At 46.3% G+C, this 23613-nt stretch overlaps 1 non-coding gene and 1 pseudogene across 1 annotated transcript; one reads left to right on the forward strand and one right to left on the reverse strand.

Moving 5' to 3' along the window:
* The first annotated feature begins 17690 nt into the window (after positions 1-17690).
* LOC104672171 lies at positions 17691-18319 on the forward strand (annotated as a pseudogene).
* Positions 18320-22770: 4451 nt separating this feature from the next.
* On the reverse strand, positions 22771-22894 carry LOC115898034. The gene has a single exon (XR_004057796.1).
* Between the last annotated feature and the right edge of the window lie 719 nt (positions 22895-23613).

Genomic DNA, 23613 nt, shown 5'->3' on the forward strand with positions numbered 1-23613 from the left:
AAAAAAAAAAAAGTTTAGCAGAGTTGCCAGATATAAATTCAATATCTAATAAATTAAAGTTTAATAAATGTATATACATCATCAATACGTTAGAAAATGTAACTTAAAAATTTACAATAGCAATGAAAAATATAAGATATTGAAAGTAAATCCAACAAAAGATGTGTAAAAACCTTTTTTTGTTTTTTAAAAGAAGTGGGGTCTTGCTATATTGCCTGGGCTGGATTTGAACTCCTGGGCTCAAGCGATCCACTCACCTTTGCCTCCTAAAGTGCTGGGATTACAGGCATAAGCCACTGTACTCAGCCCTGTAAAATCTTTTTTTTTTTTTTTTTTTTTTTGGAACAAAGTTTTGCTCTGTCACCCTGGCTGGAGTGCAGTGTCGCGATCTCGGCTCACTGCAAGCTCCGCCTCCCGGGTTCACGCCATTCTCTTGCCTCAGCTTCCCAAGTAGCTAGTTCTACAGGCGCATGCCACCGCTGCGGGCTAATGTTTTGTATTTTTAGTAGAGATGGGGTTTCACCGTGTTAACCAGCATGGTCTGGATCTCCTGACCTTGTGATCTGCCTGCCTTGGCCTCCCAAAGTGCTGGGATTACAGATGTGAGTCACCGTGCCCAGCCTGTAAAATCTTTATGTAGAAAATTATAGCACCTTACTGAAAGGCAACAAGAAAACCAATTGATGAGCAACACCATGTTCATGGATAGAAAGACTCAAAGCTGTAAAGCTGTTATTTCTCCCCAAATTGATCTATAGCTTTAATACTGTTTCCATCAAATCACAACAAAACTTTTCCCACATTTCACCAAAAAAAAAAAAAAAAAAAAAAATTAGTGCCTAGATCCAATACATCAATTAGGAGGACAAAAAATGCAATAGAAAAATGTTTAAAAATATGAACAGGTGCTGGATGCGGCAACTCATGCCTGTTAATTCCAGCACTTTGGGAGGCCGAGGCAGGCAAATCACTTGAGGTCAAGAGTTCAAGACCAGCCTGGGTAACATGATGAAAGCCCATCTCTACTAAAAATATAAAAGTTAGCCGGGCATGGTGGCAGGCCTCTGTAATCACAGCTCCTCAGGAGGCTGAGGTAGGAGAATCACTTGAACCCAGGAGGTGGAGGTTGCAATGAGCTGAGACCACACCATTGCACGGTAGCCTGGGTGACAGACTTAGACTCTGTCTCAAAAAAACAAAACAAAACAAAACCATAAAGAGGTATTTCACAGAAAACACAAATGACCCATTAAATATGTGAAAATATACTCACCTTCATTAGTAAAAAGGGGAAATGTAAATACAACCACAAATTTTCATTTCATGCCCATTAGTTTGGAAAAAATTAGAAGATTGACAAAATGCTGGTGAAATGTAACGATTAAACCGCAGTGGGACTAGAGGTGAGTACACTCACTTTGAAGAAGAGTCTTGCATTATTTGGTAAAAGTGAACATTCGCACACCCTGAGACCCAGCAGTTCCACTCCTGTAGACAGTGGATGGAATAGTCACAGAGCACTGTTTATTAGATCAAAAACAAAATAGCCCAAATACCCATGACAGTAGAGTGAATAAATGAATTGTGGTTCAGTCACACAATATAATCCTATATTGTAGTGAAACAGAAAACTATAGCTCCATGCATTAACATGGATGTAGCTGATGATATTTTCCAGACGGCTACCACCACACAGCCCATCTCAAATGCTCTTCTCACCTTTTGAGATGCCAGTGACATATTACATCTTTCTTGTAGTCCCACAGGCCCCTGAAACTGTTTTTCTCCCCCCTGCCATCTATTTTCTCTCTGGTTCAGTTTCAGTCTATTTTCTCTGTGGTTCCAATCGGGTCATTTCTATTCTGTGTTTCATTTCACGGATTCGTTCTTCTGTCCTCCCATTCTTCTGTTGAGCATATCCACTGAGCTTTAAAATTTCAGTCATTGTCTTTTTCAGTTTGAGCATTTCCATTTGGTAGTGCATATGTTAATTAGCTTGATTTAGCCATTTCATAATGTCTACATTTATCAAAACATCATTTGTATACCATAAATATATAATTTTTGTTTGTCAACAAAAATAATAAAATTTCTATTTGGTTCCTCTCTCTCTCTCTCTCTTCCTCCCTCTGTCCCTCTGTGCCAATGCCTGTAAGTGTAAGAATACTTTTTTTTTTTTGAGACGGAGTCTCTCTGTCGCCCAGGCTGGAGTGCAGTGGCGCAATCTCGGCTCACTGCAAGCTCCGCCTCCCGGGTTCACACCATTCTCCTGCCTCAGCCTCCCGAGTAGCTGAGATTACAGGCATGTGACACCATGCCCAGCTAATTTTTGTATATTTAGTAGAGACGGGGTTTCACCATTTTGGCCAGACTGGTCTTGAACTCCTGACCTCATGATTCACCTGCCTTGGCCTCCCAAAGTGCTGGGATTACAGGCTTGAACCACGGCACCTGGCCTAATTTTTGTATTTTTAGTAGAGACAAGGTTGCACCATGTTGGCCAGGATGGTCTCAATCTCCTTACCTCTTGATCCGCCTGCCTCATCCTCTCAAAGTGCTGGGATTACAGATATGAGCTGTTGCACCTGGCCTATAGTTAGCTTTTTAACTGCATTTTCTTTTACTACTGTTTTAGTGGTCATCTTAGAGATTATAATATGCATCCTTGATTTATTTCAATCTACATTAAGTTAGAACATTTAAATTTATACTTAAATGATGCAGTAACCTTTTTTTTTTTTTTTTTTTTTTTTTTTGAAACGGAGTCTCCCTGTGCCGCCCAGGCTGGAGTGCAGTGGCCGGATCTCAGCTCACTGCAAGCTCCGCCTCCCGGGTTTACGCCGTTCTCCTGCCTCAGCCTCCTGAGTAGCTGGGATTACAGGTGCCCGCCACCTTGCCCGGCTAGTTTTTGTATTTTTTTTAGTAGAGACGGGGTTTCACCGTGTTAGCCAGGATGGTCTCGATCTCCTGACCTTGTGATCCGCCCACCTCGGCCTCCCAAAGTGCTGGGATTACAGGCTTGAGCCACCGCGCCCGGCCTATGCAGTAACCTTTTAACAGTTAACTCCCATTTAGTCCCCTCCCCTCTTTGGTTTTATTGTTGTCATATATTTACTTTTTTGATTTTTTCTGAGACAGGGTCTTGCTATGTTGCCTAAGCTGGAGGGCAATGGCATGATCTCGGCTCACTGCATCCTCAGCCTCCAGGGCTCAAACGATCTACCTGCCTTGGCCTCCCCAGTAGCTGAGACCAGTAGCTGAGACCACAGGCATGCACCACTATGCCTGGCTTTTTTTTTTTTTTTTTAATTTTTTATAGAGATAAGGTCTTTTTATGATGTCCAGGCTGGTCTCAAAATCCTGGTGTCAAGTAATCCTTCCACGCGGGCATCCCAAAGTGCTGAGATTACAGGTGTGAGCCACCACATCGGGTCTCATATACTTACTTTTATGTGAAAAATCTTAAGAGATGTTGCTTTTTTTGAGACGGAGTCTCGGTCTGTCACCCAGGCTGGAGTGCAGTGGTGCGATCTTGGCTCACTGCAAGCTCCGCCTCCCAGGTTCACACCATTCTCCTGCCTCAGCCTCCCGAGTAGCTGGGACTACAGGTGCCCACCACCAAGCCCGGCTAATTTTTTTTGTATTTTTAGTAGAGATGGGGTTTCACCGTGTTAGCCAGGATGGTCTTGATCTCCCGACCTTGTGATCCTCCCGTCTTGGCCTCCCATAGTACTGGGATTACAGGCGTGAGCCACTGCGCCTGGCCTATGAGATGTTTTTTTAAATAGCCAATATTTGATTCTCATTGGACACATTTTTACTCTTTCCCTGTGCCCTTCATTCCTTCTCGCAATACCATCAGGGATCATTTTCCATCAGCCTGAAAAACTCCCTCAGCCTGGGCAACATAGGGAGACCCAGTCTCTACAAATACTTTAAAAAAATTAGATGGATGTGGTGGTGCACGGCTGTGGTCTCAGCTACTCGAGAGGTTGAGGCAGGAGGATGACCTGAGCCAGTGAAGCTGGGGATGCAGTGAGCTGTGATAGCACTAACTGCACTCTAGCCTGGGTGACAGAGCGGGAGCAAGACCCAGTCTCAAAAAATAAAAAACAAAAACAAAAATAAACCTCTTCAAGTGTTTCTTTTTTTTTGCTTTTTTTTTTTTTTTTTGAGACTGGGCCTTGCTCTGTCACCCAGGTTGGAGTGCAGTGGCACAGTCACAACTCACTGTAGCCTCGACCTCTAGTAGCTGGGACTACAAGTGTGCAGCACCACTCCTGGCCAATTATTTATTTTTTGTAGAGATGTGGTCTAATATGTTGCTCACGTGGTCTTGAATTTCTGGCCTCAAGCAATCCTCCCAAAGTGCTGGGACTAGAGGCATGAGCCACTGCGCCAGCCTCCTCAAGTATTTCTTATAGTGCAGATGTGCACTAGTAACAAAGCAAATTCTTGCCGCTTTTGTCTGTCTGACAACATGTTTCTTTTACTTTATTTTTTGAAGTGGGCATAGAATTGTAGCTTGGCAGGGTATTTTTAGCATTTTGTTTTATTGTTTATTTTATTTGTTTTTTTTGAAAGAGAGTCTGGCTCTGTTGCCTAGGTTGGAGTGCAGTGGCACAATCTCAGCTCTCTGCAGCCTTGCCTTCTGGATTCAAGTGATTCTCGTGCCTCAGCCTCCTGAGTAGCTGAGATTACAGGTGTGTGCTGGCATGCCCAGCTAATTTTTGTATTTTTAGTAGAAATGGAGTTTTGCCATGTTGGCCAGGCTGGTCTCAAACTCCTAACCTCAAGTGATCTGCCTGCCTCAGCCTCCAAAGTGTCGGGATCACATGCGTGAGCCACTGTACCCAGCCCTTTTTAGCATTTTAAAGATGTCATTTCATTATTTTCTGGCTTCCATAGTCTGCCATCAATTGTATTGTTGGTTATCTCTGTCTCTCTCTCTCTTTTAAAATATGATTTATTTTAAGACTTTCTACTTTGTCTTTGATTTTCAGCAATTTAACTATGATGAGGCTAAGTGTACTTTATGCTTACTCTGCTTGGAGCTCATTGATATTCTTGAATCTATGGCTTGATGCCTTTCATCATATTTGTGGAATTCTCAGCCATTATTTCTTTTTCTTTTCTTTTCTTTTTTTTTTTCCGTTAAGGCAGAGCCTCACTCTGTCACCCAGGCTGAAGTGCAGTGGTGCAATCTTGGCTCACTGCAACCTCTGCCTCCTGGGTTTCAGTGATGATTGTGCCTCAGCCTCCCAAGTAGCTAGGATTTACAGGCACGTGCCACCATGCCTGGCTAATTGTATTTTTAGCCGAGACAGGGTTTCACTATTTCTGCCAGAATGGTCTTGAACTCCTGACGTCAGGTGATCTGCCCTCCTTGGCCTCCCAAAGTGTTGGAATTACAGGGATGAGTCACTGCCCAGCCTTCTTTTTCTTTTCTTTCCTTTCTTTCCTTTCTCCTTCCTTCCTTCCTTCCTTCCTTCCTTCCTTCCTTCCTTCCTTCCTTCCTTCCTTCCTTCCTTCCTTCCTTCCTTCCTTCCTTCCTTCTTTGTCTCATTCTGTAGCCCAGGTTGCTGGAGTAGAGTGGGACAGTCTGGCTAGTTTTTGTATTTTTTGTAGAGACGGGGTTTTGCCATGTTGGCTAGGCTGGTCTTGAACTCATGGGCTCAAGTGATCCTCCCACCTCAGTCTCCCAAAGTGCTTGGAATACAGTTGTCAGCTACCATGCCTAGCCCATTATTTCTTCAAATACTGCTTCTCTCCTATTCCCTCTCTTCTCTCCTTAAGGAATTCCAAACACGTATGTTAGACCTTTTGAGCATATCTGATGCATCTCTTTTACTCAGTTCTGTTTTTCCTTCTATTATTCTTTTTGCTTTGTGCTTCAATTTGAATAATTTCTATTGACCAGTCTTTAAGTTCACTAGTCTCACCTTCTGCTGTATATAGTCTCTTGTTAAACCTATCCAGTGAGTTCTTAATTTCAAATATATTTTGCAGTCCAAAATGTCAGTTTTTTGGCTGGGTGCAGTGACTCATGCCTGTAATCCCAGCACTTTGGGAGGCTGAGGTGGGTGGATCACTTAAGCTCAGGAGTTTGAGACCAGCCTGGGCAACATGGTGAAACCCCATCTCTACAAAAAATACAAAAAATATCTGGGTATGGTGGTGCATACCTGTAGTCCTAGCTACTCTAGAGGCTGAGGTGGGAGGATCACTTGAGCCTGGGAGGTCAAGGCTGCAGTGAGGCGAGATTTGCACCACTGCACTCTGGCCTGAGCAACAGAGAGAGACCCTGTCTCAAAAAAAAAAAAAAAAAAAAAAAAAAAGTTTTCTGTTTAAGTACTCAGCCTTTTAACATGTTTTGTGCATCTCTTGCTCTAGTCTCCTTAACATATTAATTTTACTTATTTTTAAACCCTTGTTTATTAAATCCACTATCTGGATCATCACTGGGTCTGTTTCTATTACCTCTTTTATTTTTCAGTTATGTGCCATGACACTTTTTCCTGCTTCTTCACATATCTAGCAATTTTTTATTGTAGTTGCTACATTTTAGAGTCTCTGAATTATGTTATTTTCCTCTAAACTATGTTAAAGTGTTAGGTTTTGTTTTGATGAGGATTTAAATTACCAGTGGGTCACCTGTATCTACAGAGGCTTGGTTTTAGGCTTTGTTAGGGCGGTCATTTCAATTTTGCCCTTTCTCCTAGGGGATAGCCTTTACTCCTGGGGTGTATGTAGCTGTTCCGAAATCCTAACTGAAGCCCTGGTGTATTCACAAAGATCTCTCCCCTTTGCCTGGGCCTGAATTCCAAAGTCCTCCAGCCCTGTTTGGCTGCTGAAGTCATGGCCAGCTCTCTGACTTCTCCATGCCTATTCCCTGCTGGATCTTTCAGACTCACCCTGAACACATAGAGATTAGGAGTCAGTCAAGGAACCAGATGGGATCTGGTACCTGCACTCCAAATTGAATTGCAGATTCTCCCCTCCCCTCCCCTCCTCCTTTTTTGAGACTGAGTCTTGCTCTCTCACCCAGGGTGGAGTGCACTGGCACAATCTCAGCTCACTGCAACCTCCTCCTTCTGGTTTCAAGCTATTCTTCTGCCTCAGCCTCCTGAATAGCTGGGATTACAGGCACCCACCACCATGCCCGGCTAATGTTTGCATTTTTCTTTTTCTTTTTTTTTTTTGAGACAGAGTCTTGCTCTGTCGCCCAGGCTGGAGTGCAGTGGCACGATCTTGGCTCACTGCAACCCCGCCTCCTGGGTTCAAGCGATTCTTCTGCCTCAGTCTCCTGAGTAGCTGGGAGTACAGGTGCACGTCACCACGCCCAGCTAATTTTTGTATTTTTAGTAGAGACGGGGTTTCAGCATATTGGCCAGGCTGGTCTCGAACTCCTGACCTCGTGATCCGCCTGCCTAGGCCTCCCAAAGTGCTGGGATTATAGGCATGAGCCACCGCGCCCGGCCAGATATTTGCTTTGTTGGCTCATTGAGACTATGACTTCCTGCTTGGTCTACTTCCTTGCACCTGAGTTTGGGAAATGGCTTCATGGAAAAAGCAATTTAAATGTGAGGCTTGTCCAGGTGAGGTGGCTCGTGCTTGGGGGACAGAGCGAGACACTGTCTCAAAAAAAAAAAAAGTGAGGCTCACCTCATGTGCACTCCTTCTCCAATGATCATAACCCTGCATTGGCTGCTGTGCAGTGCCTACAAACTGTTGTTGGATATTCTATTTTGCCCAGTATTTATGGTTGTTTACCATGGTAGGGTAAATCTAAGATCAATGAGTCTGCCATGGCTGGAATCAGGTTTCTCCCTGAGGGGTTTGAGTGGTTGAGGCTAAGTTGAAAGGGTGTGTTTCAGAGTGACCACAAAGCTGTCTGGACTCTGAGGTCATGCCCAGGAAGCTGAGAGATGAGGAAATGGAAAAAATGAGTTTGCGGAAGCTGGGAAGACAAGAAAAACCTTAACAAATGCGGGGTGGTTGTGGGGTGTTTGTGAGGGAAGGGAGCGGATGCTGAGAGAGCTCAGGAAGTGTCATAGGACCATTCACCACGCCCTGTTGTCCTGACCCCATAGTGCCCACACCCAGTACCACTCTCCAGCCCCAGGGTCCAGGCCTGGACAAGGTCCAGATCCTACTCTTGGAGTCCTGTGAGGGCCTGTCTCCCTTACTGATTATAATCCCCCAGACTCAAGGGAACCCGAGGGACCTGCTGATCTGGCATCCAAAAGGACTCAACCTCCCACCTCCCCAACGGGTAAAGAAACCAAGGCACAGAGAGGTTAGGTTCCCTTCTGAGGGCTACACAGGAATAAGTTGTACAGCCAGGATAAATACCCACATACTGTAAACTCCTAAGCCTGAGCTCTTAACAAATAGGTTCTCCTACCTCCCATGAACAAGCATAATCCAGTCTCTTCTCATGAAAGAAAATCTTCTGGACCCAAGCCCCCAAGGTGTCCCGTGAGCTCAAGTAGCCTGTGCCCCCTGCACCCTTGGAAGGCATGAGCTTCCTTGGCCTATACATGGAAGGCAAGGCTCTGAACAGGTAGCAGAAGCTCTGGTTATGAACCCTGCTCTGTTAATGATTTGCTAGGGAACCCCAGGCAAGTCACCATTCCTTCTCTGAGCCTCAGTTTTCCCCAATACTTGTGAGGCTATTATAAATTGATGATAAACCCATGTGGGAGGCTGGGCATGGTGGCTCATGCCTGTAATCCCAATACTTTGGGAGGCCGAGGCAGGTGGATCACTTGAGGTCAGGAGTTGGAGACCAGCCTGGCCAACATGGTGAAACCCCGTCCCTACTAAAAATACAAAAATTAGCCAAGCCGATGGTGCACATGTGTGGTCCCAGCTACTCGGGAGGCTGAGGCTTGAGAATCTCTTGAACCCAGGAGACGGAAGTTGCAGTGAGCTGAGATTACGCCACTGCACTCCAGCCTGGGTGACAGAGCAAGACTCTGTCTCAAAAAAAAACAAAAACACAAAAACCCACGTGGGAAGCAATCCTCGGGGCTCCCAGTGCCCAGCAGTGCCAGGCCTGTCACTGACCTTGCTCTAGGATGATTCACAGGGACGTCGTGGGTGGCCAGAGGGCCCCTTGCCTGCAGCAGCGAGAGCAGAATGGCTGGTGTGCCAAGCCTTGGGGCTCCACTGGGCAACAGGAGAATTCTGTTAGTGCTGGGGAACGGAGGAAGGAAGCAATAACAGCCTTCAGGCATGGGTCTCCCAGCCAGAGGGGCTGTAGGGGAGACCCCAGAAGAAGGATGGGGCAGCTGTCTTGGAACTACCCATCACCCAAAGGAGCCCGTATTCCATGATTACCAGGAGTGCCAGGGTCCTCAATATTGTCCTCACTTGCGTTTATCTGCATTTTTTTGCTTATAATTTGTCATTTGGTGGGGCCTTATTTAATGTCACAGTCTCTACTTTTTCCTCCCTATTTGGGCACAGGGAGAGGTGGACCTTCAGCTAAGCCCTCCTTGGGGAATTTCATTTTAACTCTCAATATACCTTCAGACTCCATTAGACCCAATTTGAATTTGAATTTTTAACCAACCTTCCTTCCTTCCTTTCCTTCTTTCTTTTTTTTTTTTTCCTGAGATAGGGTTTCGCTCTTGTTGCCCAGGCTGGAGTGCAATGGCACAATCTTGGCTCACTGCAAGCTTCACCTCCCGGGTTCAAGTGATGCTCCTATCTCAGCCTCATGAGTAACTGGGATTACAGGTGCCTGACACCATGCCCAGCTAATTTTTTTTTTTTTATTGTTGTTAGTAGAGACAGTGTTTCACCATGTTGGCAGGCTGGTCTCCAACTCCTGACCTCAGGTAATCCTCCTGCCTCAGCCTCCCAAAGTCCTGGGATTACAGACGTGAACGACTGCACCCGGCTACTTTTTTCCTTTTTCTTAATAAAAAAGAATGAAGGGCTGGGTGTGGTGCCTCACGCCTGTATTTCTGCATTTCCAGAGGCCTAGGAGGGCAGATCGCTTAAATTCAGGAGTTGGAGACCAGCCTGGGCAACATGGTGAAACCCTGCCTCTATGAAAAAGTACTGGCCGGGCGAGGTGGCTCACACCTGTAATCCCAGCACTTTGGGAGGCCAAGACGGGCGGATCACGAGGTAAGGAGATCAAGACCATCCTGGCTAACACGGTGAAACCTCGTCTCTACTAAAAATACAAAAAATTAGCCAGGTGTGGTGGTGGGCGTCCGTAGTCCCAGCTACTTGAGAGGCTGAGGCAGGAGAATGGTGTGAACCCAGGAAGCAGAGCTTGCAGTGAGCCAAGATCACGCCACTGCACTCCAGCCTGGGCAACAGAGCAAGACTCCTTCTCAACAAAAAAAAAAAAAAAAAAAAAGAAAAAAATACAAAAATTAGTTGGGCGTGGTGGCGCACCCCTGTACTCCCAGCTACTCAGGAGGCTGAGGTGGGAGGAATACTAAGCCTAGGAGGCGGAAGTTGCAGTGAGCCACTGCACCAGCCTGGATAACAGAGGAGACCCTGCCTCAAAAAAATAAAAAAAGCTTACTTTATCTTGTAATTATCACATGGATCCACTGGATCATTTGTAAATCTAAAATATGTTATGAGATCTTCATGATCTTATTTTTCCTGTATCATGAAACATTTTGCTATGGTATTCTCTCAGGAACTATTTCATCGTTACTCATCAATTATTCCCAACCATGCTTTGAAAAAAAGACTAAAATAGTAAGAAAACAGAAGAATGATGGAATTGCCTGAAAGGAATGACTGAATAGTGACATGAGTCATTGCTATTTCACCAATTTTCAGTTTTCTTATTGCCTTGTCCAAAGCATTAAACCACCTTTCAAGAAAGTGTAAAAAGTCCGGAGATATCATCTTTGTTTTATTTTTTTTAAGCTTTCATTGCACACAGTTAAGAATTCAGAATTGTTCGTTTTCCTACAAAGAGAAAAGAGAAGGAAACTGACAGAGGAAGACATTTCACAGCTATTAGAGGAATCAGTAGATGAATGCAACGAGAGAAACAGCAGCACTCTAGACTGTAATGATGAGGTAAAAGCATCCTACGAGCAGAATCTTCAGATGATGACATCATGGATGAATTTTCTCAAACCCAAGAATTATGCCTATTTTCCCAGGGGTAGGGGAGAGCCAGAGAGGGATGGCTGTTTGCCCAGGGTCACTCAGCTCTTGCTCTGTCCTGTTGCTCAGAGATCTGTGACTGAGCCAGCCCCTCCTGTTGCATACAGTAGATGCTGCCCTTGCAGTATGGGACAGGGCTGGACCTTGAGGTGAAGAAGCAGTCCGGGTACCCGCACCTCACCTGCCACCTGTCCTTTGGCGTTGGGCTCCTGAGGCTGTGGTTTTCATCTGGGTGGTGACTCAGTGCCCACAGCCTGCCTTGCATGCAATCTTCCCCTCCCCTGGGCCTCACTGACTGCCCCAGCAAAAGGCAGCTGTGGTTTCCTCTGAAGCAGCAACCACGAACTGCCAAGCCCACCCCACCCCTTCGTGTCCTAGCCCCAACCTCGGGGCCTCAGCTGACGGACAGATGGGGAGGCCTCATAGGCCCATGGCACTTGGTGTTTACGACGAGCTTGGCCCTCACAGAATGAGTATGGAAAGTATTATCCCTATTCAATAGACGAAGAGAGTGAGGCCAACATGTGTGAGGGGCTTATTTCATTTATGCATTCATTTATTCAACAAGCGTCTCTCAACAACCCACTAAAACCCAGGATGGTAGACACAGAGACACGATGTCCAGATGTACCTCAGGAAGGACTGGCCCTGGCGGCGGGAGGGTCATGGGTCCTTAGCTCTCCAGGGATTGCCCTCAGCTGCAGAGATTTGCCTCCTCCGCCTCGGCCTCCCATGCCTTTCTCTGGGCAGCCTCGTATCCAAGGACTAATCCAGCTGGGTACTAATTCAGGCCCGGCTATTTAAGCCCCGTGCAGGGTGGTGACAGGTCATTTGGAGCTCCCAGTGAGGCAGCAGAGACTGGGGTTGGGCCTGTCTGGCAGCTCGACTTCTTCTCCCTCTGCCCAATTTGGCCTCTTTGCCCTCCCTTCTCCAGGCACGGTCTGCAAGAGCTCTCCCTAACAGACATCCCTCACGGTAACTCCGAGTCCACATCCACTTCCCGAGGAACCCACTCCACAACACTCGGCTTTCAGAGAGCGGCCAGGCTCGTGGTACAGAGGCACGTAAACCACCGGGGTGGGGAGATATAGGCCCAGGGAGACACAGCCACCAGGGCCCCGAAAGCTGGCTTTGGTTTTGTGGGGTGTGTGGGCCGTGGAGTTCAGCAGTGGGGCACAGCAGCAAGGCAAGGGCCCAAGCGCCTGAAAACCACAGCCCACACCCCCTTGGCTTGGAGAGGGGTCCCCACCTGTCTACCATGATTTTCTCAGACCCAGTCTGTTCTAACAAGCAGCCCCTACTCGGCTGGACCCTCTCCCAATTTCCCTCCCCAAATACATACTCTGACTGTGGGTCTAGATGCCTCCTACGTCCTGAGTGCCTTGTGACCAGGCAGCGGCAGCGGCAGAACCCTGGAACCGCCCAGAGGAACTGTGCTAGATCTGGAGGGCGTAGAAGGGAGAACAGGCCCTTCTGGGACCCCAAGATCCCGTGTGGGGAGCACATCTGGGTTCCAAACCCACAAAAGGAAATGTGACCAAGAAAGTAACCAATCTCCGACCCCGGCAGGGTTGGGCTGCACCCCCATACTGTGACTGTGCTGGCTACAGTCCCCTGGCCATGGGGAACTCACAGCCCTGTGCCCCTCCAACCAGAGGTCCCTGGGCTGGGCAACTTAAATAATTAGCGAGATCTTCCTTCCCTTAGGGTCCTCCTCTGGCCTCTGGAGCTATAGGGTCTGCTGTTCTTTGGTATCAGGAATCCACACGTGAGACCCCATTTGTCTCTTAAGTCACTGTAGGATCTTGGGCCTCAGTTCTCCATCTGCCTAGCAAGGGAGAGCGGAGGAGGGCCAGTCCTTCCACTTCCCGCCTGCCCTGACATTTTATGACTCAGTGATACAGTGACACCTGCCCCCTTCTGTCTCCTTGCTTTCTCGCCTCCAAGTTGCCCAGCTCCAGCACCTTCCCAGCCCCTCCCTTGACCTTCCACCTCTCGTGGGCTGACAAGAGCTGAGGGTGGTCAGAAGTTGGCCCGGCTTCCCACCTGACACAGAGGACTGCTCGAAGGAGATGATGGTCACTCAGAGCAGGGCAGCAGCTATAACAAGCCAGCATTCTGGAAGCTCCTGGAAATCATATTGGAGAATGCTGGCCTGGCAAGGGGTGAGGGGAAGGGTCTAGGGTGGGGAACAGTGATTTCTGTAGCAGGGGAGCCAGGACAAGTGCTGTCCACGCTGGAATGCTTCGTTCTGAGCAAGAATGACTCATTACAGACAACCCCTGCTCCGTGCTTATTACCATGGGCTGCCCAAACCCCCACCCGCACAGGGAGGGCAGTGGCAGGGGACAGAAATGAATGGGCACAAGCTGTGGCATAAATTCTGGTGGAGGATGGAGGGAAATGACGCCAGAGCATCTAGCCAGGCTACAGTCATACCACCTCTGTCCCTGAGACAGGATTTCTGCAACACTGGAGAGGGATGGTACCCAGTCATCCATGTCTTCTGTGCCAGGCCCAACTTGTGTTTAATTGTATACATTATTATTATGATTATTATTTTGGGACAGAGTCTCGCTGTCTCCCAGGCTGGAGTGCAGTGGTGCGATCTTGGTTTACTGCAAGCTCCGCCTCCCAGTTTCAAACCATTTTCCTGCCTCAGCCTCCCGAGTATCTGGGACTACAGGCACCCGCCACCATGCCCAGCTAATTTTTTTTGTATTTTTAGGAGAGATGGGGTTTCACTGTGTTAGCCAGGATGGTCTTGATCTCCTGACCTCATGTTCCGCTCGCCTTGGCCTCCCAAAGTGCTGGGATTACAGGCGTGAGCCATCGCGCCCAGCCTATTGTATACATTATTAAGGGAGCTGGTGGCAAGGCGCTGGGGCTCAGTCTGTGACCAGCATCAGGGCTCAGTCTATGACCACGTTCAGTGCTTTATCTAGGACCAGGACCAAGAATCATTCTGTGGCAGGATCAGGGCTTAGTGAGTGATCAGGATGATAGCTCAGTCTGTGACGAGATTCTGGGCTCAGCCTATAGCTCACATTAAGGATCCTCTCCGGGTGGGGCTCAGGGCCAGGGACGTTGTGGAAAGTGTCTGAAGGCAAGGTGGGGTCAGCTGGGAGAGAGGGGCGAAGTGGAAGCATGAAGGTCAAGAGGTCCCTGGGCCTGAGGCCAGCTGTGTGAAAACAGGACAGGGAGTCAGGACTCCAGCTCTGCCACTCACTGGCTGTGTGACTTTGGATCCAGAGTTACTTCCCTTTTTGAGGTCTATGTTGTCTTGTTTGTAAAATGGGAATATTAGGCTGGGCACGGCGACTCATGCCTGTAATCTCAGCACTTTGGGAGGCCAAGACAGGCAGATAATGAGGTCAAAAGATTGAGACCATCCTGACCAACATGGTGAAACCCCTTGTCTACTAAAAATACAAAAATTAAAGGCCGGATGCTGTGGCTCACGCCTGTAATCCCAGGACTTTGGGAGGCCGTGGCGGGTGGATCACAAGGTCAGGAGATCGAGACCATCCTGCCTAACACAGTGAAACCCCGTCTCTATCAACAATACAAAAAATTAGCTGGGCATGGTGGTGGGCGCCTGTAGTCCCAGCTACTCCGGAGACTGAGGCAGGAGAATGGCGTGAACCCGGGGGGCGGAGCTTGCAGTGAACTGAGATCGTGCCACTGCACTCCAGCCTGGGCAACAGAGCGAGACTCCGTCTCAAACAAACAAACAAAAAATTAGCTGGGCGTGGTGGCTCACGCCTGTAGTCCCAGCTACTTGGGAGGCTGAGGCAGGAGAATCACTTGAACCCAGGAAGTGGAGGTTGCAGTGAGCTGAGATCATGCCATTGCACTCCAGCCTGGCAACAGATCGAGACTCTGTCTCAAAAAAAAGAAAAGGGAATATTAGGCACAGTGGCTTACAACACTAATCCAGCACTTTGGGAGGCCAAGGCAGGAGGACAGATTGAACCCAGGAGATTTGAGACAAGCCTGGGCAACACAGTAAGACCCTGTCTCTATAAAAAATTAGAAAGTTAGCTGGGCATGGTGGGGTGCGCCTGTAGTCCTGGCTACTTGGGCGGGTGAGGTAAGAGGATCACCTGTGCCCAGTAATTCAAGATTGCAGTGAGCTACAATTGGGCTACTGAGCACCATCCTGGGTGACACAGTGTAACCTTGTCTCTGAAAAATATAATGATAAAAATTTTAAAAGTGGGAATTTTTACTTCTGTCCTGCCTTTGAGATAGAGTCTTGCTCTGAGTCACCAACATGCAAGTTAATATTTCACAAAGCACCAAGAACCCTTGTCAATACCTGCCTCCCAAGATTATGATAGGAGTGAAAATGCACTTCATGAGACAGCGGAAAAAATGGGGAGGGGTTGTTTGCTCACTTTCCAAAGGAGAATTGCTTCAGACAGGAAAATCTCAAAAGGAAACAGCCTTATTGTTGTCATGGTTTCTCCTCACAGGTCTTCAGGTCAGTTTTTATTCCCCAAAATAATGTGTACAGAGTATTTACAGTCAGAGAATGCTAAAGGATTACAACAAAAATAGCACGCTTTTTACCCCACGTCAGCCTGCTCGCCAAAGGCAACCATTTCAACTTATTCAGTTGTTTCTTCTGGTTTTTACTTCCTAAATAAAGCATTGATTTCAATTCTGGTTTTCTCCCAAGAGGTCCAATTTAGATGCTGTCTCTAGGGCTCCCTATTGTGACAGAGGAGGTTCGCTTACAGTCTTTCTGTTCTCCTTTCAATATCATACCACCACAACTCTTAGTTACATTCACAGTCACTAAAAAGTGTTTATGGCTGAACCAACTAATATACTATCTTTTTTTTTTTTTTGAGATGGAGTCTCACTCTGTTGTCCAGGCTGGAGTGTAGTGGCACGATCTCACTCCTCACTGCAAGCTGCGCCTCCTGGGTTCACGCCATTCTCCTGCCTCAGCCTCCCGAGTAGCTGGGACTACAGGTGCCTGCCACCACACCCAGCTAAGTTTTTGTATTTTTAGTACAGACGGGGTTTCACTGTGTTAGCCAGGATGATCTCGATCTGCTGACCTCGTGATCCACCCTCCTCGGCCTCCCAAAGTGCTGGGATTACAGGCATGAGCCACCACGCCCGGCTGCAACTAATATACTATCTTTTTCAATCTCCTTTCCCCGACAGAGTTAATCATTGTCTCATTTTTTTCACTTGCTTATTTTCTTTGACCCATGATTAGATCTTCTGCGAAAGCCCAGTAAGATGATTCTCAATACTCATTTTCACTATGAGTTCCAGTTCCTTAATTTTTTTTTCCTTGCGACACCATTTCTGGAGCCCTCAGTTCTCCTGCCTCCATCTGAACCTGAAGCTTTTCAGATCAACAGCACAGTCGTCATCCTTAGCCAGCATTCTGCAACGTGGCTGGGACTACAGGCGCCCACCACCACGTCCAGCATGGCTTTCCTTTGCCAGCATTCTGCAACGTCATTTCTTCTCTTTCCTCTGGATCTCTGATTTTCCTGGGTTCCATTTCTTCTTTCTTGGTTTATGCCCTTCTAGTGTGGAGCACATCCTCCAGCTCCTTCCTGACGAAGTTTTCATGGAAGACAATTTTTTTAACTTTGCATGTCTGAAAATGTCTATATTCTATCCTCACACTGGATTGATACTTTGGCTGGGTATATAATGATTTTCCCTCAGCAACTTTAAGGCATTGTTTCATAAACTTCCAGTTTCTAATATTGCTGTTGAGAGGTCTGATGCTCATCTGGCTCAGATTCTCTCTCTCTCTCTTTTTTTTTTTTTTTTTTTTTTTTGAGGTAGAGTCTTGCTTTCTTGCCCAGGCTGGAGTGCAGTGGCATGATCTTGGCTTACTGCAACCTCCACCTCCCAGGTTCAAGGGACTTTTGTGCCTCAGCCTCCCAAGGAGCTGGGACTAGCACCACCACACCCAGATAATTTTTGTATTTTTTTTCCCCCTGAGATGGAGTCTTGCTCTGTCACCCAGTCTGGGTACAGTGGTGCGATCTCGGCTCACTGCAACCTCCGCCTCCTGGGTTCAAGCAATTCTCCTGCCTCAGCCTCTCAAGTAGCTGGGATTGCAGGTGTGAGCCACTGTGCTACCCTTTTTTTTTTTTTTTTTTTTTTGAGACAGGGTCTCATTCTGTTGCCCAGGCTGGTGGGCAGTGGCACAATCACAGCTTACTGCAGCCTCGACTTCCCAGGCTCAAGCAATCCGCCACCCTCGGCCTCCCGAATAGCTGGGACTACAAGTATAGGCCACCACCCCGGCCTAATTTTTTAGTTTTTTGTAGAGATGGGCCTCACCATGTTGTCCAGGCTGTTCTTGAACTCCTAGGCTCAACAATCCTCCCACCTTTGCCTCCCCAAATGCTGGGATAACAGACATGAGTCACAGGGTCCTGCCAATCTTTAATTCCTTTAAACAAATGTTTTAGTTTTCAGAGCATATGTTTTGCCTTTCTTTAAAAAAAAAAAATATTCCTGGAAGATCTGGGTCTCCGAATCCAGCTAGGATGGCTGTGGTTCCGCTACTGCTGTTCGGGGGTTTGTGGAGCACCGTGAGAACATCCAATCTGGCTGTTACTTGCGGCTCTATGGTGAAGCTGCTCAAAATGTGCTACAATGTCCAACTGCACTCACACGATGTGCTCTATGGGTCAGGTAGTGGGCAGCAGTCAGTGACAGGTGTAACCTCCATGAATGAGAGCAACAGTTACTGGAGAATACCGGGGTAAGTTCACCACAGCTGGTGAGAGGGGAACCCCCATCAAGTGCTGCCAGCCCATTCGGCTGACACATGTCAACACTGGCTGAAACCTCCACACCTTTCTGAAAACCAGGAAGTGAGTGCTTTTGGTGAGGAAGGTGAAGGTAGTCACCTGGATGACTGGACCATACTCTGTAATGGGCCCCACTGGGTGAGAGATGGTGAGGGTGGTTCAAACATTCTTCCACTGAGGAACCGCTGTCTGTCATAGGAGAACAATATGGTGGACCCATCAGTGGGCAAAAAGAGATGCATGGCCTGGCCTAGCCAAGCCAGAACAACAGCTGGAAAGCCATGGAAGGCATCTTCATGAGGCCCAGCGAGTTGTTGAAGGCAGAAGGCCACCATGCGGAGCTAGGAGTCTGGAGGCTCTGAGCCACTGTCACTATACAGTTTGTAGACATCTGTGCTGCTTCACCTTGGGATCCCTGACACAAGTTCCCTGGGAGTGGCCTTGTTACTACTGAGATGAAGACGTGCGATGGAAAACAGTAGCTGTGCTCACAAGCTCCAGCCCTGCACATTTGAATTGGTTGCTCTCCCAGACTTGGGTCAGTTCTTGCTGAGTAGAGGACTTGCTGGTGACAGGGTGGATGCTTTTTATTCACTGATAAGACACACTGAGGGGACATCCCTTTTAGCTGGGAAACTTCTAGTCCTCAGGCTGGAGTGCGATGGTGCAACGTCCGCCTCCCAGGTTCAAGCAATTCTCCTTCCTCAGCCTCCCAAGTAGCTGGGATTACAGGCACCCACCAACACACCCAGCTGATTTTTGTATTTTTAGTAGAGACAGGATTTCACCATGTTGGCTAGGGCTGGTCTCTAACTCCTGAGCTCAAGTGATCCACCCTCCTTGGCCTTCCAAAGTGCTGGGATTACAGGTGTGAGCTGCCATGTCTGGCCTCCAAAATGATTTTTTTTTTTAAAGAATTTTATTATTAGCCTCTGTGTTATTTATTAGGTGTGCTATTTCATGATCTGCTTTATCCTTGAGTCCTAAGACTCTTTTCAGATGCTGGGAACCTTCAACGTGGGGCCTTTTAAGAGCTTTACTTGCATCCAAATCTTTCTCTTTCTACTTTCATTTCTCCTCAGGTACCTCATTTTTAATAGATTTCTGACTAATTATGGCCAAAGACTCTCAAAGAATATAACATAATAAACAGCCAATTTTATTCCTAAGTTGTTGGGGTGATCAGACCCAACACCAGGCCGTGGGGGCTACGAAGTCCGTCGGAATCAAAGGAATGAGAAAAGACAAGAGAGAAAGTGGGACCAAGGGGCCAAAGCTAGGGTGGAGGCTGTGAAGGCCCCAAGCTCTGGGAGCCCACACTATTTATTGATGATCAAACAAAGAAACAGGTGGTAAGGATGTAGGGGTTGAAAGGAAGCAGTGTAGCAAGTGAATGAGCTACAGCTGTGATGGTTTAGCATTTTCTTTGAAACATATGGCTACTTGGGATAATGGGAGTGCTACAAGCAAGGAGCCAGCAAATCTAGACACATTCCAAAGGCCAGGAGGGGTTGTAGACCCTGGACCCTGGACATGTTCCAAGCCCTGCCTCAGCTTCTCTCCCAACACTTAGCATTTTATTCTTTTTGATGCTATTGTATATATAATTATTTTCTTAATTTCATTTTTCATATTGTTCATTGCTAGCATAAAGAAATGTGGTTGACTTTTATATATTGATATTATACTCCTCAAACTGATTGAATTCATTCATTCTAGTAGTTGTTTTTAGTGGATTCCTTAGGATTTTCTCTTTCAAGATCATATGCTCTGCAAATAGAGATAGCTTTACTTCCTCCATCCAAATTTCAGTGAGATTTGAAATTAAATTTTAGTTGCCCTGGCTAACTGTTCTGGTTGAATCTCTAGTACAATGTTGAATAAAAGTGGTGAGAGTGGACATCCTTCTCTGGCTCCTGATCTTAGGGGGAGGTTTCAGTTTTTCACCATTAAGTATGAAGTTGGTGTTGGGTTTTTCATAGGTGAACCTTAACAGGTTGAGGAAGTTCCCTTCTACTCCTAGTTTGCTGAGTGTCTTTATCATAAAAGAGTGTTGAATTTTGTCAAATTCTGTTTCTGCATCATTGAAAGGATCTTGTGGTTTTCTTCCTTATTTTGCTAATATGGTGCATTGAATTGATTCATTTTCATAAGTCCAGCCAAACTTGCATTCTTGGGAAAAATTCCACTTGGTCAATCTTATTCATATGTTGCTGGATTCAGTTAGATAGTATTTTGTTAAAGATTTCTATATCTATATTGACAAGGGATATTGTCTGTAGAATTTTTGCTTCTGTTTTTGTTATGATGTCTCTCTGATTTTGGTATCAGAATAATAACTGGCCTCATAGAATAAGTTGGAAAGTATTCTTTCCTCTTCTAATTTTTGGAAGACTTTATGGAGAATTGGAGTTCATTCTTCTTCACCTGTTTTAAAATTCACTAGTGAAATCATCCCTATTTTTTTCTTTGTGAGAGTTTTTTGATCATATATATTGATCTTGCACACTGTGACCCTGCTACATTTGCTTATTAGTTCTATTAGTTCTTAAAATGCATTCCACAGGGCCAGGTGTGGTGGCTCACACCTGTAATCCCAGCACTTTGGGAGGCTGAGGTGGGAGGATCTCTTGAGCTCAGGAGTTCAAGACCAGCCTGGGCAATGTAGTGACACCCTCATCTCTAGAAAAATTAAATAAAATATACTCCATAGAATTATCTATATACATGTCTTCTGCAATTAAAGACATTTTTACTTATTATTTTCCAACCTACATGCCTTTGTTTTCTTTTCCTTCCCTGACTTCACTGGCTTGAAATTCCAGGGTAATGTTGAATAGGAGTGGGGAGAGAGAATGTCCTTGTCTTTTTCATTATCTTAGGAGAAAAACATTCAGTCTGCACCATTAAGTATTAAGTTAGCCATAGTTGTTTGGTAAATAGTCTATTGTGAAGTCCCCTTTTTTATTGCTGATTTTGGTAATTTGTGTATTCTTTGTCTTTTTCTTGGTCTCTATTAAAGCTTGTCAATTTTGTTGATCATTAACAACAACAACAACAGCAACAACAAAACTTTTGGGTCAGGTGCAGTGGCTCATGCATGTAGCCCCAGGACTTTGGGAAGCTGAGGCAGGCGGATCACAAGATCAAGAGATTGAGACCATTCTGGCCAACATGGTGAAACCCCGTCTCCACCAAAAATACAAAAATTAGCTGGGCGTGGTGGCGGGCGCCCATAGTCCCAGCTACTTGGGAGGCTGAGGCAGGAGAATCACTTGAACCTGGGAGACGGAGGTTGTAATGAGCCGAGATTGCGTTGCTGCACTCCAGCCTGGCGACAGAGTGAGACTTCATCTCAAAAACAAACAAAAACAAAAGACTGAGCGCCGTGACTCACGCCTGTAATCCCAGCACTTTGGGAGGCTGAGGCGGGTAGATCACGAGATCAGGAGATCAAGACCATCCTGGCTAACATGGTGAAACTCCGTCTCTACTAAAAATACAAAAAAAATTAGCCAGACGTGGTGGCAGGCGCCTGTAGTCCCAGCTAATTCGGAGGCTGAGGCAGGACGCGCGCCACTGCACTCCAGTCTGGGAGACAGAGTGAGACTCTGTCTCAAAAAAACACAGAACAAAAAAACCCAACTTTTGGTTTTATTAATTTTCTCTGTTGTTTTTTTCTATTTCATTGATTTCTGCTCTAATCTTTGTTATGTCCTTCTTACTTTGAGTTTGATTTCCTTTTCTTTTTTTTTTTTTTTTTGAGACGGAGTCTTGTCTGCCGCCCAGGCTGGAGTGCAGTGGCCGGCTCTCAGCTCACTGCAAGCTCCGCCTCCCGGGTTCAAGCCATTCTCCTGTCTCAGCCTCCCGAGTAGCTGGGACTACAGGCGCCCGCCTCGTCGCCTGGCTAGTTTTTTGTATTTTTTAGTAGAGACGGGGTTTCACCATATTAGCCAGGATGGTCTCGATCTTCTGACCTCGTGATCCGCCCGTCTCGGCCTCCCAAAGTGCTGGGATTACAGGCTTGAGCCACCGCGCCCGGCCCCTTTTCTTTTTTGAACTACTTGAGGTGGAGGCTTAGATTATTGATATTTGATTTTTCTCCCATTGCAGCATAAGCATTTCAATTATTTAAATTACAAATTTCCTTCTAAGGCTGGGCACAGTCACTCACGTCTGTAATCCCAGTACTTTGGGAGGCCGAAGCAGGCAAATCACCTGAGGTCAGGAGTTCAAGACTAGCCTGGTCAACACGGTGAAATCCCGCCTCTACTAAAAATACAAAAATTACCCAGGAGTGATGGTGTGCACCTGTAATCCCAGCTGCTCGAGGATGTGGCAGGAGAATCGCTTGAACTCGGGAAGCAGAGGTTGCAGTGAGCTGAGATCATGCCACTGCACTCTAGCCTGGGTGACAGAGCAGATCACTTGACTGGTCTTGAACTCCTGGCCTCAAGTGATCTGCCCACCTTGCTCTCCCAAAGTGTTTGGATTATAGGTGTGAGCCACCATACCTGACACTCTGTTGGGATTTTGACTGGTATTGCACTAACTCTATTGATTGCATTGGGAAGAGTTTATCACATAACCATATTGATTTTTCTACTTTATAAATGTTTATGTAGATATTTTTTAGTTTCTCTCATCAGTTTTTGTTTTGTTTTCAGCATACTCCTCTTGCACATGTTTCATTAGATTTATACAAAGTGTGAATCTGTTTCTTATGCAATTCTAAATGGTACTTTTCAAAATTTCCGATTTATTTGTGTATTGCTAATCTATAGGAATACAACTGATTTTTTTTTTCTTCTACAAATGTCTGAGGTAGGAAAACCATGCTGCCCAGCTTGTGGCAGCCCTGATAATCCTCTAAGGCTGATCTTGGCCTCCAGCCCTGACTGAGGAGAAAAGGGGCCACCCATAGCCCCACTGGCACAATTGATTTTTCTGTGTTGATGTTGACCTCATCTCCCATAACTTTGCTTAACTCATTTATTTATTATAGGAGCTTTTTTGTAGATTCTTTGTGATTTTCTGTAAAGACAATTATGTATTCTGCTAACAGAAATAGGTTTGTTTCTTCTTTGCCAGTCTGTAGGCCTTTTATTTGTTTTTCTTGACTTCTTGCACTGATTAGGGCTTCTAGTGAAATACTGGATGGGTGTGTTAAGAGGGGGTATCCTTGCTTCTTCCTGAACTTAGAGTGAAAGAATTCAGTTTCTTACCATAAAATATGACAGTAGATGTAGGGTTTTTGTGAATGTCTATCATTGAGTTGAGGAATTCCTTTTAATTCTTAGTTTGCTGAGAGGTTTTTTATCAGGAATAAATGTTGAATTTCTTCCATGTCTTTTTTTTTTTTTTGAGATGGAGTCTCGCTCTATCACCCAGGCTGGAGGGCAGTGGCACAATCTTGGCTCACTGCAAGCTCCACCTCCCGGGTTTACCCCATTCTCCTGCCTCAACCTCCCAAGTAGCTGGGACTACAGGCGCCCACCACCATGCCCGGATAATTTTTTTGTATTTTTAGTAGAGACGGGGTTTCACTGTGTTAGCCAGGATGGTCTCGATCTCCTGACCTCGTGATCCGCCTGCCTTGGCCTCCCAAAGTGCTGGGATTACAGGTGTGAGCCACTGTGCCCAACCCCCTCTTCCA

Source organism: Rhinopithecus roxellana, chromosome 5 (genome assembly GCF_007565055.1).
Source record: "Rhinopithecus roxellana isolate Shanxi Qingling chromosome 5, ASM756505v1, whole genome shotgun sequence".
Classification (NCBI taxonomy): Eukaryota; Metazoa; Chordata; class Mammalia; order Primates; family Cercopithecidae; genus Rhinopithecus; species Rhinopithecus roxellana.